Source organism: Filicampus tigris, chromosome 18, assembly GCF_054856515.1.
Source record: "Filicampus tigris isolate MCC_2025a chromosome 18, RoL_Ftig_1.0, whole genome shotgun sequence".
Lineage (NCBI taxonomy): Eukaryota > Metazoa > Chordata > Actinopteri > Syngnathiformes > Syngnathidae > Filicampus > Filicampus tigris.
In genome coordinates this window covers 3,981,377-4,000,253 of record NC_141234.1, presented here as the reverse complement: position 1 = coordinate 4,000,253, position 18,877 = coordinate 3,981,377, and the positions used below count along the sequence as shown (strand labels likewise).

Below are 18,877 nucleotides of genomic sequence, written 5' to 3'. Positions count from 1 at the left end.
ATGTGCTGCTTTTATATAGAATCATAATGATTTTATATTCCAATGTAGATGAACATCCGAATTGTCATATTATACTCTCACCATTCTGCAATTTATGATGAAATGAAAGGGGAAATTGGGGCATTAAGAGACCTTTCTTGAAAGTATTCCTTCAAGGGCATCATTAAAGTTGGACTGTATGATTATGCGAGCGCTATCCCGATTTCCATCATGCTTTTCCCCTCAGTAAAAGCCACTACTAGGAAATTGTCTATTGGCATCATTACTTTTCAACTTATTACACTGCAGAGTGCAGCAATCATCATCTATGTATGTTGTCAGGCTGGAAACATCTCAGTTGTCGAAAATGGCTTTTCTGGCCAGCATCTTGACTTAATAGTCAGACCTTGACATCCCCAGGTGGACAGGATTCGACCCTGGAGGGCCAGTTCTGTTTATTTCCTATCATCCTTCACTGCAGCAATTCACTCCCCTTCCTCACAAATGCCTGGATGCCCCGGGGATATTTTTTGTGCTTAAAAAGATGAAGTATGCAAGGGTATTAAAAATCGGTAACTTCCCATGAGGTACGAAATCTTCCTTTGCTCCCGACTTGTATCAGCCTCACATACATAAACACAACCACGCAAATGGAACCGCAAATGCATGCAAGCACATGGAAGTACATCATACAGTAAATTTACCACACTAATGCTCGCCCCGAGCCGTGAGATTAATAGCTATGTTAATGCGGCAAAAATGTGAGTGTCGACGGGAATGGAAATATACGCTCAAGATCGTATACAACTTCCCTCCAAGATGCTCGGAAATCAATAATCTCCCATAACATTGGGATTATGGTTCATGTGAAATATATCACACAAAAATACAGTATGCGTATGTTGATATACAGCCAACAAGGCATAGAAGTGATTATTTGTTTCTGTCTGATTCAATAAAAGTTGATTCATTGTAGCACTAGAAAGGTGTTAGGATCAAAGTGGAGTGTCAAGTCATGGTTGACATGAAGTACGGGTCAGGTAGTGAAAGCTCAGCAGATCTTTGCATTGGCGAGCATGGAGGTCAAGGCCAGTGCTGCTTAACACCGGAGTTTCACGGATCCCTAACCTTGACTGCTGTAAAACCTGAAATTCATGCTTCAAAAGCCCAACGGAAAAAAACTTGGGAGCCTGTGCAAAGTCGGATTCCTTGTCTATCCCCTTCAAACTTCAAAGCAGCACTTCAGAAAAGATGAATATGGTGAACTTTTCATCTCGGAGAAAGTAGATATGCGACACAACATAGAGCAGATATACATTGAGATCAGTTGCAGTTAAAATGTTGGTAAACACTGCGTGCCAGACAATGCAGGAGCCGCAGGCACTGAAAGCTGAGCCACTTAAGTACACATACATTCACTGTAGCAGACGTTCCACTTGCATTCAGTCAAACAGTCCTCCAGCAATCTAAGGACCACAACAGCTGTATTATGTATATTTAAGACTGTTTTTTTTTTTTTTCTTCTTCTTTTTAATTTCTCTGACACAGAAATACACCAGCCGAGGCGAAAAAAGCAGTCTGGCAATGTGGCCATGCTACATGTGAAAAGCTACATCGTTTAGACACTGCCACGCCGATTATCATGACAAATCTAACAGGCAATAAGAGTTGTTGTTTTTTTCATTTAACGAATTTTAGTGTTTAAGATCAAAACCTTTCAACAACATTTTCAACAAAGTTACGGCTTGAAGGTTGTATATGTTTTTTTTATTTTGCAAATGCAAATATTTGCACTTTTACTGAAAATGAATATCATTTCCAAATATCGGTTCCTTGACAACTAATAATCGGTATCGGTATTGGCCCTGAAAAAAAAAAAAAACATTGGTCTGTCTCTCATTTTAATTGAATCAATTTTTTTTCTATTTTGCTGTATTTAAGTGCAGTGCTAATGTTCAAACTGTGTATAATGTTATAGTAGCAATGGCAATACTAAACATACTTATCTTAGTTTAAACATGTCTGGGATTATTTTTGAATGAACACTTAGGCCTACTATGCTACTGAATTTGAATGTCAGTGATGACAGTGCACTTGAAACGCTGCGTTTTATTTCTTCGGCGGTGACTAGTGTGAAAGGTTTGTGAACCACTGCCAGTTATGTCATAACCAAGTCAGTTATGCAATCTATAAGCATATATTTTGCCCAGTTTTGAAGGGACAGACCATTTTCATCGTGCAAAGACAATTAAATAATATGTTAATTCAAAGAAGCCAGTTCCGATACTTTTCTACAGCGATACCAATCCACCTTCAGTTGTCTCCTCCATTTGCATTCATGCTGATCTGCCCGCTGAAAACAAGTCAATTATGGAGAAATGTTAACAATTTGAGTGTGATTAGCAAAACGATCAATGACTCTTACGATCATTGATGTGTGCTGTTTTTCAAATGCTGGTTATTAGCAAGATGACTGGCGAAGTCCTATATTTAGAGCTGAAAAAATAAAACCAACGCATACTACCTCAAGATTATTGGCAGCCAAACAAGCGCTTCCTCTCACTCATTGCCAACTAATGCGCGGGGGAGAAAACAACGCAATCCATAAACACTAAAACGCACATTCTAATGTAGCGGGCTAATACGTAGAATCAGATTACAAGAGAGAGTGGGAGGAAAAGTGCAAGTGCGACTGACATGATATGTGATACTGTGAGCACATACTGTACATTCTTGCATATGCCTTCTTTGGCAGCATTCCACTAATGGACACCTCTTGCCAATGTAACATAAAACATGGGAATGTATGAGAATGTCATTCAGGAAGTTACTTTCATTTGGAAGAAGTAAAAGTAATTAAGTGAAAGATGTGAAGTGGACACTATGTGGGTGTGGTTATGACAAGGATGTAAAATTTTCAATTTTAATGTCCTTTTTAAAAGGAAAGAAAACCAAGCTAGGAAATCCCATTGACATGTTTTCCCAGCATTTCTAGTTCATGTCTTGGCAACTTGTTGGGTTATCATTTCCACCGGTTCTGGTCAGCCGTGTTCCTTGTGTCAAGGAATCAGCTCCTTGCAGCCACTCATGTATTGTCCAGGTGTGTCTCGTTGCCTCGTCAGTTGGCTTGGCTTTAGTTCCTTGTATTTAGTTTCTTAGACTATATCCTGTTTCGTCTGTACTTGCTGCTTGTTACTTTAGTTTTTTTTCTTCTACCACATAGATTGTTTGCTTTTTTTGCGTGTGAATAAATGCTTTTCATTTTTTAAGAATACACCTGATTTCAAAAGTTTGGGTCCATCTTTATACACCAGCTCGACCATGAAAACCCAAATAGCTAAAAAAAAAAAAAAAAAATGCTTACATTCTCAATATGCCCATTCACTGGCAAATATGATCATGCATATTATTATAATACAGCTGGTCTGTCTACATTGGTAAATAATTATAATGGTGAGCTGGTATGGATAGTTCAGGTTGTATCGTCAATTTTTTTCTTCCATCATTTAATAATACAAAGAATAATATACTAAAATCATCTGCTTAAATGTTGCACAGTCTGCTTTCAGTTTTACAAAGTGTTCATTATAAGCTTAAGTTCCATGTCAGAGAAAGCCTGTTGGTTTTATTTGAGGAACAGCAATAATTTTATGGAATTACAATCAATTATTTTCCATATTTGTCCATGATGTGGCTACATTATTATGTGGAGGGCTGCAGTTTGGTTTTAAAATTAAAATCCAGATTTATCCAGATTCCTATACTGTGAAAAGAAGGGAATTTAAATCAATTACATCAAACTGTAAGGGCAATAAAGCTGCAGAGCATGTCAAACTAGATTGAATATAGTATATTTAGTTAGATGTCTTCAGATCAAAGGGGAAGTCAAACCATACATACTTTTTTCAAGACTATGTTCTATTCAGGCCCACTAGTTGAAACATTGTGTTTGTAGAATATGAGTTGAGGAGCAAAATCCACCCACTTTTAGCCATCTCAGGGGCGGCCATTTTGTTACTCCTGTCGACTGAAAATCACAGATGTTCAGGGCTCAGATAATGACCAATCATGACTCAGCTTCAGAAAACAGGTGAGCTGTGATTGGTTGTTACCTGAGCCCTGAGCAACGGTGATGTCATTTTCAGTCGACAGAAATGACAAAATGGCCGCACGCGGAGATGGCTGAAAACGGTTGGATTAACTCTTCTCCCACCAATGCAATATTTATCAGAATGCCTTGTTTGTCAACTAGTTGGCCTGCATAGAACATATTCTGGAAAAAATATATGGTTGGGTTGACTACCGCTTTTAAACCAGCAATTTAGTATTTTCATTTTTAAAGATACTTTTTGGACCATTTTCTGTCTCCTTGGTGGACAGGCACAAGCATCCAAAGAAGAAACGTGTCGGGATGCAAAGAATGGACAGCTGTAAAAAGCAGAATGAATGAATAAAAATGAAGCCCCAAAGTGTGACCAGTGGCTCCACATTAAAGACTTACAAGACTCTGCGCCCGTGGGCAGTGAGCATTCTCCAAGAGGAGAGGGGATTAGTTAGAGGAAGGATTAAAGGCACATCGCTCACTTCAGAGACCTAATCAAATATACACCGTCTCATCTCGCCCATGCCTCCATCCACTCGCGTTCGCTGTTTGTTCAGCAGGACGAAGCTGGTAACGCACATCGACTGACATGGCTTGAATGTGCCTTTCTTGCTTCATGTCTAATCATGTACAACCTGCAGTCTTTAATTTGCGTGAGTCTGCTGGCATTTACAGTAGGGGAGCCAGAAAGAGAGAACGCTTTGTACGAGTGTGTTTTCTCACACAGGCAGTCAGAGAAATCCAGTCTGCCTTTTTAAAGGTAATAAAGTTGTTGATTTAATTTATCAATGATTATGATGACGGTTGTAGTTTACGGTGGTAGAGAACTGCACCGTATATTACATTCGCACTCCTTTCGATCCTCTGCTTTGACTTACTCAGGCGACGCCTTACTATTTAGTCATGTACGCTTTATTGGAGCAAAGTACAATTGATTAAATGACAAACGCGGAGCGGGAATGACATGGAACACAGCCAAGTGGAGTTCTGACGGAATAATTAGACTGGCGAACATGTTTGATCGGACATCCATGTCCGGAATTCCTTGAGAAAAAACTGCTCGCAATTTAAAATTGGGAGCATCTTATGCTAATTTCACACATGATCATACTGGTTCCTTTTATCAAATAACTTGTGGACACTAAAATCATCGAAAATCGGGAACTGAAAATCAAAAATCGAATCAAATCGGGGCTTGGGGGAATCGTTACATCTCTACTATACAATGAAAGAAACTAACTTTAAAAGACTTAGTATTGTGCAAATATTTGGCCACTTATAATAAGGCACTTTATCATGATATTGACTGAGGTATTGCTGGTGTTTCTGTTTGTCGGCAGGCGATATAAATTACAACTAATGAGCGCCACTATTGCTGGCGTTCGACTTTGGGGGTTCTACTTAATTGAGTTTTTACCCTCCCACTTCCATATGTTGAACTTTAAAACCTTACATAGATCTCGTATTAAACGAGGACTGCCGCTCCTTTCCGTGCTGCTTCCTAAGGCAATGCCACAAAAAATATGAAGACTGTGTCTGTTGCAACAGAGCAAAATTAGCTTCTGACAAGCCCGAAAACCTTTGAAGAGCTGGCAATTTGCTTGTTAATGCTTTGTGATTCATTGTAAGTGCCAGTGATCAAACAAGTTATTCATGTTGGTTTTAGGCTTTGAGTTCCATAAAAAAACATTTTTTTTTTCCAAAAGCACAGCTCTGAAGAATGAAGATTACAGGAGCCGCTTTGCACATTAATCCCAAAGTAGCCCTCCATTTATATTTATAATAGACGACTAAATTGTTGTACATTGGTGGCGATAAGCCCCGTCCTCATCACTGGACTATTAAACACTCATCAAACAACATCTTACATGCAGCAAAGAAGGCTGTACAGCATATCATGTTTGTCCGAGCCTGTGATTGAAGGCACAAGAAATACAGTACAGTGAGATTTGCTGACATTTAGCTCCCTCGTGATGAACAAAGGTAATTAGATGATATAAAAATCCCCTGATGGAATTGGGGTGAAATATTGCTCAAGTATGGCGCCTAATGGCTCTAAATGGAGAACCGGCGATGTATTCTGCATGGTAAATAACTAGCGCTCCTGAACTTCATCTCCGGTACTGCTCATTTCAGTGCAGATGGAGCACTCAAATGGGATCACTTCCCGCAGGGGAGACCAATACTGTACATTAGGGAATTAACAGGGAATTGATATGCAGAGCTGTGCAATATTATTCATTCTTATGTTCGATATGCATGGTTTATTCACTGGTTTCAAACTCATTTTTGGTGGGGGTAGAGACCTCATCCTATTATTATGTATTTTATCATTATATACAAAAATTGAATTTGAAATCAGAAGTCATGGGAAAAGGTAACAACCAAATATTCAACTGTTGTTCAATTTGTCATTTGGTGATTTTTTTTTTGTTTTTTTGTTTTTTTTTTAAAAATATTATAAATATTTTTAATAAATATTTGTAAAAAATGAAGAAAATGTGTAATGTCGGTATGGATTTTCCGCCAAAAGAAAAATAGAAACCCTGTTAAGCAAGAAATATGAAGTAGACACACTGATTTGCTCTGAAGTGCCAAAAAAAACAATTTGCGATGGGCCGGATTTGGCTCCCTGGGCCTTGAGTTAGACACTTGTGGTTTAGCTGATAAACTTCCAAAATAATCAGCCAGCTCGATTCAATGAAACACCTCTGTTTGCTTTTTTTTGTTTTGTTTGTTTTTGGCTTTTTTTCCTTTCTTTTTTTTTTAGTAAGAATGGCTCCTGTGCATACTAACATATCAATCAAGGGGCAATTGTGTTAATGGAATGTGAAATGGCCATCAAGAAAAGAAGCTTGAGCCTTCTATGAATAGCAAGAGGGGGCGAAATGTGACCCAATGTACTAAACCCACCACGGTGATCCGCTAGTCTGGCACCGTGTCGGGGTGGCTCGCAGTGATATTAAGTCGTCTCATATTATGGAGGCGGGGGAGAGTGACATAGCTGAAACTGGAATTTGGCACTAAAACCGTCACTAATACTAATTCCGGCGAGGCTCATAAAAACGTTAATCTGTAATAATGGCACAAATGTATACAGGCAATGGGCGGGGTTACTTCCTTTCCCCTCTAAGCCCTTGACAGTTAGACTAACTTTTTTTTTTAACTCAAATTGATATGTTCCCAGTATAAAACGACAGAGAAAAAGTCTTCAAGATGCGTCATTGTCGGACTACTGCCGGTTAAGTTAATAAAGGTATACTGATAGCAACAGTTTAAGACTGTATCGTTATTTCACATGACTTTGAATGCACTTTCTTTCGTCTTGAAATTTTCATGAACTAAAAAATGTGCATGTGTACATGCATGTGTGCGTGGAAGCTTGCCAGTCAGCAAACAAGAGATTTTAAGAGAGAGCATCAAAACCGCTGTGAAATGAGTCAGAAGAGGGGATTAGCGAGGGGTTATAAACCCTGTTGTACGAATTTGTTTTTTTTTCCAACAGAAAGTGACACCGCAGCCAAATAAGACAGTGGTCTTCCCACACTCTGCTCGCCGCTTCTCTTTATCATTATCATTGTCGCAGCACAATGGAGGCCACACATACCTCTGCGTGCAGTGGCAGACTCTTCATGCGCAGGGGGAAATCTGTGCTTTTAATTTGCTTTAACACAAGGAAAAACTCAACACCCAGAAGCAATTGGAAAAGGAACGCTTAAGTGATTACTGATCACACGTGGACAAACGTACTGTATCTTTACCAAATCGAACATAAGAGAGTCATCATGGAGAAATGACTGGAAACAAAGGATTTGATTTGGGAAGTACAGAACAATGAGTATTTTTCAAGTAACTTGGACACACAGATTGTAAAATGGATCCGGACGAGTTTTGTGAACTTATTTTGTCGTATATTCACTGCAACATCATTCACCCTTTTTGTCCAATAGGTCAGAATTGATACTCAGTTTGAATCGGGTGTTTTGGAGGAAACATGCAGGATAATGTCCCTCGAGGACTGGAGTTTGACACCTGAGGTGTATATTAATGAACCCGGGCCACATTTTTGCACCATTTCTAGTTTCTCAGCAGGCTCTTACTTAGTGGATGGTCTCATCAAGATCAGATCGACTGACTGGTAACCTGCTGACAAGCAACCTCTACAGATACAATGAACCAGCACCAAAGTCGAGCATAGTCCGTCACGCTACAAACAAACCATATCTGAAAAAAAAAAAAAAACGAGTCTTTGTTTTGTTTAAACATATACGACACGTCTCCAGCACAACTGACAGCACAAACGACAGCACTGTTGATATTTGCTGAAGTGTAGACCATCTTAGAGGCAGAAATAATGAATCCGTGTCTATTGTTATCTCAAATAAGATTCACTTGGCTGCATTACCTCCGCAAACCAACAGCACACCAGAGAATGCTCTTTTGGATTCGTCGCTACATGCAAACATGTGGAACCTCTCGTGAGTTGGGCGAGTGTGACATGACAGCACACAGTGGTCGACAAACACTTTGCATATAGCGTCAATTCCAAGCACCCGCTGTGAGAATGGCCTTTTACTTCCAATTAGGCTTGGTTATTTTAGACAGCTGCCAAAATGAGTAGCAACCCAGCACATATTTCATACTGTTAAGAGTTTTGCCTACTTGCCAAGATGATTTGCTAGTGGAGTGCCTGGCTTTTATGGCGAACATAACAGATGAAAGTCAATTAAAAGAGCCAAGGCTTCCATCACAAAGAGCACTTGGTTGAGAATTTTGATTCTGGCTTCCAAACCCCAAGTCCAATTTTGCTCAGTGACTTAACAAAAGAAGACAGGTGCGAGTGACATATTTAGCACATTAACTGTCAGTTCCAATGTGGCGACGACCTGATGAGATACGCCTTTACCCTCTGAGATTGATGAGGTTACAATTTAGAATGAGTGGTAATCACATGGCCGCAAAATGACAAGAACATGACGGTGCATTTTCTTTTGGAATGTGCAAGTTTATGATGGAACATCCTGTCTGCTCCAAGACAGGGATAGTGATGACAGATCATTGCCGTTAAAAAGCAAATAAGCACACACACAAAGTCAACCTGTTACAGAAAAATATAACTAAACACACACTCACATCTTGGAAAAGTGTATCGAGATGAGATCTGGCCGTCAGCCAGGAAAGATATTACAGCTATAATTTATTACCTGCCGGCCTCAACTGAACTTGAATTTTGCTGGCAGCAATGCTAAGTAGAAAAGGGGAAAAGAAAAACTGATTTTCACATGTACAGCTACAAAAGTCAACTTGCTCTGAAAAATATGCAGTGACAGTCTGATTAAGGACAATTTTTGTGGGTAAAATGTTTATTTATTTAATGAGTGTCTGGTTCTGTCAAGCAAGGCCGCTTGAAATGGTGGGTCTCAATCCCTGGTGTGGTTTGGCTCACTTAATTGTTAAGGACCAAAAACACACTTTTGTGGGCGGCCTTTGTATGCATACAGAACACAACACGTAAAAGTTATTTTGAATTTTTTTCAATTGCAGTTATCATCACTCCCGATTACTGCTATTGTTTATACATGACACCCCTACTGACAAAGTGATGTGTACAGTGGTGCCTAGAGAAACGAGTTTAATTTTTCCCATGTAACATAAGATACTAATTTCAAATCATCTTTCCCCATTAAAATGAATAGGAAGGAAATGACAGATGAAACTACCGTATTTTTGGACTATAGGGCGCACCGGGTTATAATGTGCATTACTGCACATTAAAGGAAACAAACCAGTCCAGCAAATAGCTCAAACTTTGTTCAACTTCAGTCTGACATCCATACATAAGGTACACCTGATTATAAGGCACACTTTTGATTTTTGAGAAAATTAAACGATTTTAAGCGCGCCTTATAGTCTGAAAATACGGAACTGCGAAAATTGACTCAGTAATCTGCAGTAATATCCGCTGTTTTTCAAAGAGGATAAAACATATGACTGGGAACAATCAAAGCAAAAAAAATCATCCAAACGACAGCTTGTATCTCTAAAAGCTCTTAAGTCAAGTCACTCGTACCTCAAGGCACCACTGTGTACTATAAGCTATATGCTTCTTGAGGAGCGGCAATATGTACACATTCTTATTCGATGGATAGGTCTGTCTTTACTTTCAGGGGGTGCCATTTCCCAGACTAATTGGATGCACAGCACCCTAGCATGCCTGGAGGGATCCACAAAAGTGTGAAATTTACTGACAACAGGAGGGGAAAAAAAGGCCCCATCAATCCAATTCTGATCATAACCATAACTGACGTTTTATGATTCGTTAGGTATCGTATAGAGAGAATAACACACTGTCACTGTGAAATGAAGGCCGGAAAAGCTCTTGATGTACATTTCTTCAAAGAGGAAAAACTAAATAGGCGGAGGGGAGCGTGCCAATCAGAGTTCAGAGCAACCAAAGAGGGCACACAGTCGACAGTATCAGAGCTGAGCCTTGATTGGATGCCATGCTTCACTCGTGTTTCTAAATCCTTCCACCCATCACATACTGTAGCTTCTGGTAATTAAACGGAAAGTCAGCTCGAGTTGGCTCATGAATGACTTTAACACATTTTCAAAAAGGCAGTAACCATAGCAGCGGATCTGCTAAATGAGAAAAAGGCAGGCATTGATTATTAGGACATTCCAAATAAAACCTGAGCGGAATGGGAGTGACAGACCATTCAAGAGCCACTAGATTCTTGCGCATTTGTGTTGTTGCTCGCTGGCCCAGTTGACTGCACACGTTGAGTTGTTTGAGATGGCACTCGCTCTGCTAATAACATGTTGTGGTTCCGTGTCACATTTTCCAGGAATGAACGCAAGCATAGCCAGCACACACGAGCATCAAACCACAGCCAAAGCAAGGCAGTGAGCTGGAGGAAACAAAAGAGGGAAAACAAAGGCATCTGACATCCTGCAAACACAATCATTCTGCATCACGCCAATTTTGCTTCCAAATCCTAATGAATCTTCCCTTATGCCGCAGGGTGAAAGATGTAATCATTGAGCAGGCTTTAAAAAAATGCTCAAAGAACAGAAAAACAACAACAAAAAGACAAATACCGGTTTTAAGGAAGACTTTGCACACTTCAAGTGTGGCATCTGTGGGAACCAAAAAGACATCAACTCATATGGGACGCTTGTGAACCAGACAGACAAAGCTGGTAGGGGTTGTTTGTTCGCGTATGCGACAAGACAGCTCAATCTAGTCCCTCACAGGCCCCGGAAGGAGTTAACACTGTAATAAAGAAGGAAGCGTGAGATAGAAGTGCCAGCAAAATATTGGCTAACCCGGAGCTTACACCTACGGGAAATGTAAATAAACCAATTAATCCATTCATCCATCCAAACAAGAACATATTTTATTCAATGAGTAAGAGGTGTTTCAAATGTCTTCCATCGATTCTAAATACATGATACGATGTGATGTGCATCACACCCCAATCGACTGTCCATTCCTCACAGGCCGGGGGGCTTGTTTGAGCCATCGGTTCTCAATCACTCGATCATGCCTAACTGCGGTCAGAAATGAGTGGAAAGAAGAGAGAAAGAGGGAAAGATGGGTATCGATTTGATCAGATTTACTGAGCATGTCGGCCTTGCTCAGCAGCCAAACCCCCAGAAATAGAAACTAAGCAGGAGTGAGTTGGTGAGAGCTCAATGTTCGTAAGTAAACAGCACTGGGAGGGAGAGGAAGCCATGTTTTGGGCAGAATTCAGTTTTTGGGAACAAGTGAAGGCCCATTTAACCTGGATTTGTTTTGTTTACTGATCTATGAACTTCACCAAGACAGAAATATCTTTTAGTACCAATATACAAAAATAATATTCCTGCCTGGTGCTACATGCTAAACTGTCATGTAACATTCATCTGAAAAAGCGATAAGAAAAATAATTCGCTGATATATAAACACATATAATGTAAAAATGTTTAAACTCACAGGTAACGCCTTGTCAGGTGATTGGTGGTATGGGGAGGATTATACATCAGCTGAACTTCAGACAAACTGACATTGTTTGGTGACCAGCCATTTCCTGTCACGGGAAACAGGAAATATTCATTTTTATTTTTGGGTGGAATAAATGCATCTTAAAAATGTAAACGAGCCTCAAAACACTTGTAAAACACACATGTACTATATGTAGCGTGAGCCCGAAGCGGAATAACGTGTTTAATAAACTGACACAACACCAAGCGAGGCGGTGACGAATCCAATCCTTGTTCGTTCGGAAGGTAGCTGGTGCCTAGCGGCTCTCGTCCTGGCATGGAAAGCCCCCGTGATGACCCGCTGGGTTATATTACAGCCGTTGGAAGCTTTAAGTGTATATATGTTCACGACTCAAACATAAGGAGTCATAGGAAAGATGCTACATGTGGTGGTTATGTGATTAACAGGTGACAGTTGAGCACAAGGCGGCTCCATTCACACCCACAGCATTTGAGAGCAGAAACAATAGCATGACTTTTCACTTTTTTCATGAAGCTCTTACAGGAAAATCTACCCAAACATATTTTTTCAAAAATATGTTCGATGCAAGCCCACTAGTTGAAACAAGGCATTCTGATAAATATTGCGTTTGTGAAATAAGAGTTAATCCACTCGTTTTTAGCCATCTGTGGGGGTGGCCATTTTGTCACTTCTGTCGACTGAAAATGACATCACAACTACGCAGGGCTCAGGTAACGACCAATCACGGCTCAACTGCGGAAAACAGACGAGCTGTGATTGGTCATTCCCTGGGCCCTGGCTAGTTGTGATGTCATTTTCAGTCGAGGGAAGTGACAAAATGGCCGACCCCTGAGATGGCTAAAAACGTGTGTATTTTGCTGCTTAACTCGTATTGCACAAACGCACTATTAATCAGAATGCCTTGTTTCAACTTGTGGGCCTGCATAGAACATATTCTTGAAAAATATGTTTGGGTAGATTTCCTTTTTAAATAAAATTGCTAATGCATTTTTTGCTTCCAAAAATGTGAACTGCCATGAATTACCTCCATACATCCCCAGCTCCAGTGATTTACATCAATTTGAATCAAATCTACTTTTGATGTGGTGGACTGTGTTCATTTTATTTGCAAATCCTATGATGACTCATACCGGACTTACTTAGGGCTTGATGGCATCAAAAAAGGAATTTAAAGTGCCACAGTTACAATGATTCATTTGTAAAATACATTTTGATCAGTTCAATTACCTTGCGCGGGTAGTTCATTTTGCTCTACGTCTGAAGCGTACGCGAATGCCAAGACAGTGTCCATTAGCCTGGTTCTCGAGTAACACTGACAGTCCCATTTGTGAAGCAGCGACTGACGGCTTCTAATTGCACTCGGAGGTGGTGTGCCTCTTGAAGGTGCGCGGCTGCTTTTCCATGCTGTGCACTTCTCTTCAGGGTCCCTTACCAAGCCTGCCAGATTTTGGATCGGCACCTAAATTGGTTTCGGGAGAGAGGTGCTGATGGTGTGGTGAGAGGAGATTGTACTTGGCTGATAGCGGAACTGCGAGGGGAATTAAAATGCGGTCACACCCCAGGCTATAAAATCTGAATGTAAGAATCACGGGGGATTTTGTTCCTCACTTGAGCATATATGCGGCCATAAGGTTTTAAATGTCGACGTTGTTCTTGTAGAGTGGAGTATATTTAAACCTTAAATAAGAGTCATTTGATCATTTTCTTGCGCTTTACGAACAGTAGATGGACGAAACGTCATCAGTCTAATTGGGCCGTCTGCCGTTTGTGAAAATGTTATGTTATCCCGCATCAGCGCATTTTTGAAGACAATGCATCAAAAGGTGCTCCGGCATTTATCCTGTACATTTGTTAAATTTGAGACAAGCCCGCATTTTGAGCAAATGGGAATTCTGCAGAAGCCAAAGGGGACTTATCATTATTTGAGCAGAGAAAATGAGACTGATTAACAATGCAAACTACATTGCCTGGCTCTGTCGGATAACTGCAAGCACTTTGGGCCAAGTATTTAGTTAGCGTCACCGAGATTTAGCTTTGAATTTGGCCCAAAATACAATTGAATTCTCTTGTAGCCTTAATTTACTGGAAACAAACTCTCCCTGGGCAAATGTTGCCACTTAGCCAGCATGGTAAAAATAAAATGTAGGAAGTTATTTTAAGCTAATGAGACCAGGCTCATGTCGCAGTACATTGGGAATTCACGTCAACTTGTATGTTTTGCGCTTTTATGTGGTTTGTTCATGCAGACATTCTTTCCACACCATATTGGTGATGTGGAACATGCACCATTGCATTAAGGTCTCTGCTCACTCTTTGACTCAAGGGGTAATACATCACAGAAGTCTGCGGTAAGGTTAATTACACTGTCGGCCTAAGCAACTCTCCCATTTCATCCACCTGCGTAATTGATGTGAAGGTAGCAGGAGAGCCACATGATGACACAGCCTATGGTCATAATGCTTAGTCGGGGGGGGGGGGGGGCAGATCACATGCTGAGCCTCCGAAAAAAAAATGCATATTTTGGGATATCGCGCAAACATGATACCACTTGTAAAACTACCACTTGTACTCATGAGGACATGCCAAAAGTGACCATTTGTACACTCAAAACACAGTTGGGTTAAAAATAACACAATTTTGCATCAAATATCCGATCCACTACTTGGATCACTACCAATTAGTGGATCGGTCCATTTTTGACCCAAAATTGTGTTATTTTTAACCTAATTCTTTTTAGAGTGCAAGCTTTGTAAACTGTTGCTTGTTGTTGACTCCAGCATTCAACCATCCCACTATCTGCACTGCTTATCCTCGGCAAGGTCTTGCCAGCTCTATCCCAGCTGACATTGGGGAAAAGATGGTGTACATATATAGGACGGACGTAAAATCAATGGAAGTGCTGACACGGAGACAGACGACAGCTTTCATTCACACCTACGGGTGAGTGTTGCCAATTAACCTTTCTCTTTCCCACCACCCACAAACCAGTAATCTTCTCACTGTCATGCCACAGTGCCGGAAATGACACCACCGTGCCACTTGCACGATATACCACCATGCACATATCAATCCGAGAGCTCAAAATCACGAAACAGATACATTTCTGAAACATATACACGCATGTATTCAAAATGTTCTTGTAGCATAGCATTCAACTATACATATATCTTGATAGTGTGCACCCCAGAGATGCTGCAAATTGTCTCCATGGCAACTCCACTCTGTCATACAGTACACACCTGGCATGTTGTGAGGCCACTCAGCAGGCTAGCGCTCTATAATTCCACCTGCCCACTATACGTGCTCCAAAGCTGCACAGCGAGAAGCTTTGACGAGGAAGACGACGTGGAGAGCAACTCAACACAAAGCCCGACCCCTATAAGACACACACTGTCTTATACTGCCACTTAACTAATAAAGTACAAAGACTGGCCGCACATAACGTCACGTTTGGCCTTTTATGTTATCTTAAACTGTATTCAAAGAGGCATGACCAGTAAATTCCATGTTGAAAATATTCCATGAGCTGTGGCGCTTTTCCATTCAGATTGATTTCCTTCTTTGCGATAGACGTCGACTTGCTGCTCACCAAGCGGGAGAACAAAGACGTCATATGTCATGTGCACGTGTGGGTAATGTAATAAACCGGCAGATGACATTGGAATTGTCCTCAAGGGCCAGATGGCGTTACGAGGGTTGGATAACGGAGAATTGGCTGCTCCGTGCTGTTTGGCTTCATTGTCAAGCCTAATTCATACAAAATGGGAACAGCCTGCGTGCGGTGTAACCCTATGGATTGAACCATTGGGGAGTTATGTTAATGGCTTATGCTTGGAATTGACAAAATCACACAAATATTGATCATCCACATACAATATGATGTGAAAAGGTGACTACAGGTATATTTGTCATAGCTGTTAGGTAATTTAACATCGGTGCAATATTTTGTAAAAAAAAATGTACTCTAGTCAGACTGGCAAGGTAAAGGTAAGGTAAATTCAACAGATGGCAATTAGGAAGCAATTTGCTTTATGCGGTTTGAAAAGGTAATGTTGGCTTAACAACTCAAACACTGACTGAAACATGCATGGATATAATTATGTGACATCTCTCCAGCTGCATATTGGGTCACTGAATCAATATAATACCGTCTAATTCACATCGACAACATTTTATGCGAGATACTGTACGTCCCTTTACCCAAACGCACATTTACTAAGCAAACAAGCATGGTGTTGTATACAGTAAGAAAAACCATGAATTAGTCATGACTCCTTCCATCTTGTTCAACAGCACACACTTTAGCTTTGCACTTATACGCTTCCTAAATTCAGTATTGAGTCAATGCATTTGGGGCCACCAGATGGGGTGTTGAGCACTATGCGGGCTCAAAATAATTGTGAATAGAATTGATTTTCTTTACAAATAATTTATAAAATATTTGATCAAGAATGATAATTATGCAATAAATACCAATTATGTTACTAATGCAATTTCGTTACAAACATTGATGCATAATAAGGCTTTACCAAATTATAGCCAGGTTATGAGCCACTCAAATATTAGTGCGCATGTCCAAAACTGCTCTCAATAGACGGCCATCCAATTCGAATACTGTGTCGGAATGATATACGTGACGTGACGTGACGTGACGTAACGTGTTATGAAGCCGCAATCAAGACACGCTCGGGTTTGGCAGTAGACAGCAGTAAGCTAAGTTGGCTTTCATCGGGAGTAAAAAAGACAATAAAAGCAAACCAACAATATGAAGGAAGTAGATCCGTTGATAAAGGGTCATTTTGGCACTTTTCCACTTGAGCAAAAATGAGAAATTTAACGTTCGGGACCGCATCAGCTGGTGGATATTAGCATTGTTAATTTGGTCCTGTCACGCACTTGGAGGATGAGACATTTCTACATTTTTCGCCGCTTTTATATCATCTTATGCCACAAATGGTCATTCTGTACGAGACACTGTGAAGGAGCGTCGCTGCGGCCACAGTCAACCATGAGCGATGAGAGCCAGCACTGAAGAAACGGAGGGGGAAAAAAACCCCGCTGCAGCAGTTATGAAGAAAGCTTGGGTGGCTCAAGTGGAGGAGAGATTTTGCAAGAGTGATCACCTTCTAGCAACGCAGCTTGTGGACAGCACACTTTTCAGTAAATTCAGAAACTCATTTCCTTGTGCTGAATTTGAGACAGCAAATAAAATCTGGCCAATTGGAAATAAAGTGAAGATAGAAACTGAGGTGAAGTCACTGTGCAGTCACTCAGAGTTGCGTATTGGCAACTCTGTCTCCGCTGCAGTTTATTTATGACAACAACCTACAGGATGCCTTTTCCAAAACTGTCCCACTGCTCAAAATTATCACCACATCAATGAGCACAGTTGACTCTGAGAGAAACTTTTCAACACTGATGAAGATCAAGACAATTAGAAGAAACATAATGTGGCAGCAGAGAGGAAACGCACTGGCTATTGTGTCCATTGGAAACGAACTCATCCATCAATTATTGGACTTTGACAAACGGGTTATTGACAAGTCCGCCCAGATGAAAGATCGACATGCATCCTTTCTATTCAAGAAATGAGCAACACTGGTGAGTAGCATTTTTATCGTAACCCATTCAAAGGTCTTATTCATAGCCTTAATTTGTTAGGCCATGAATACCAATGGTGGTCTTGAAATGAATTGTGTAGGCTTTGCTGCTTGTGGATGTCAAGTGCCGCCACTGCCATTCCTTTTTTTTTTCAGAAATTACGTTGAGCTTCTACAGTATCTAAGGCATACAATTCAGGGTTATAGTACCACCTGTTGCATGGTATGGAATTATCAGCTTGCAATTAATTCTAATTCTAGAGTGCTTTTTAAAGTAAAATTTAGATAGAAGAGAGAAGAAGAAAATAAAAACAATGATGACAACTCCCAAGGAAGCAGAACCTGCCCTTTTGAATTACTACACTATAAAGTCAGAGTTTCCAACTCTTTGGATCAATAGAGTCTGTCAACTCTTATTTGTTTTCATTCCCTTTGGGCTTCTATGAAAAATATAGCACGACAAGCAAATATTTTTGGCTTGGAACATGCAGCGGATTGACCAAACAATTACTGAGCACAGACAAATTGCAGAGTCACTGCCTTGGAAAATTCCTTACTTGGCTTGAAGTGTTAAATAAAATAAAACTCCTCTGTTTTTGTTTTTACGGTAGAAACTATTCCCATCTGCGGTTGATTAATTAAAGAAGTAAATTACCAATGTGATTCTTGACAATTCATTTACTTGTGTCTTTGCCCTCCTGTCCTCCTTCCGGCCAACTCGGCCCAATGAAACCTATCCTTTCACAGTTGTTGCCAAAAGGCCTTCATTAATTATAGACAGCGGTTCCATAGACTGGCTTTTGTTCCTTGATGTTTTTTAGCCTTGGCCCTATCCGAGCCCAGTCAGGCTTATAGACGAGCGCAAAGCCAAACGGGCGCCCCTTGCAAATATTGACACAGTCACCCGAGGCCACGCCAAATGAGTGTCGCCCCAGTGACAGAGGCATCTGTGACTCCAAATGGAGCACAGCGAGCATACAAAGTAGGCGAGCACCGTGCATGCCGCTGAGGATAAAGAAGACACCTTCCCCAAGGTTGCAAACACTTGAGCCGATGCGTATTTGACTGCAAACAGAAAGATAGTCTTTTTGGTTGCATCCGACCACCGCGAAAATTGACACAGATGTCCGCCCATTCCCAAATTATTCATCAAGCTGGGCTTTAGCGGCACCACTGGCTCATTGAGAA

The 18,877-nt window shown here is 40.6% G+C and overlaps 1 protein-coding gene across 19 annotated transcripts in view; it reads right to left on the bottom strand.

The window, feature by feature from the left end:
* adgrb2 (adhesion G protein-coupled receptor B2) overlaps window positions 1-18,877 on the bottom strand; it is a 135,186-nt gene that overhangs the window by 110,692 nt on the left and 5,617 nt on the right. Inside the window, exon 2 of one of the 19 annotated variants that reach the window (XM_086013894.1) lies at window positions 12,060-12,153. The exons of the other annotated variants lie outside the window; for them this stretch is intronic. The gene's annotated coding sequence lies outside the window, so the exon portion shown is untranslated. The remainder of the gene's footprint in view (window positions 1-12,059; window positions 12,154-18,877) is intronic. 19 annotated transcript variants of the gene reach the window in all.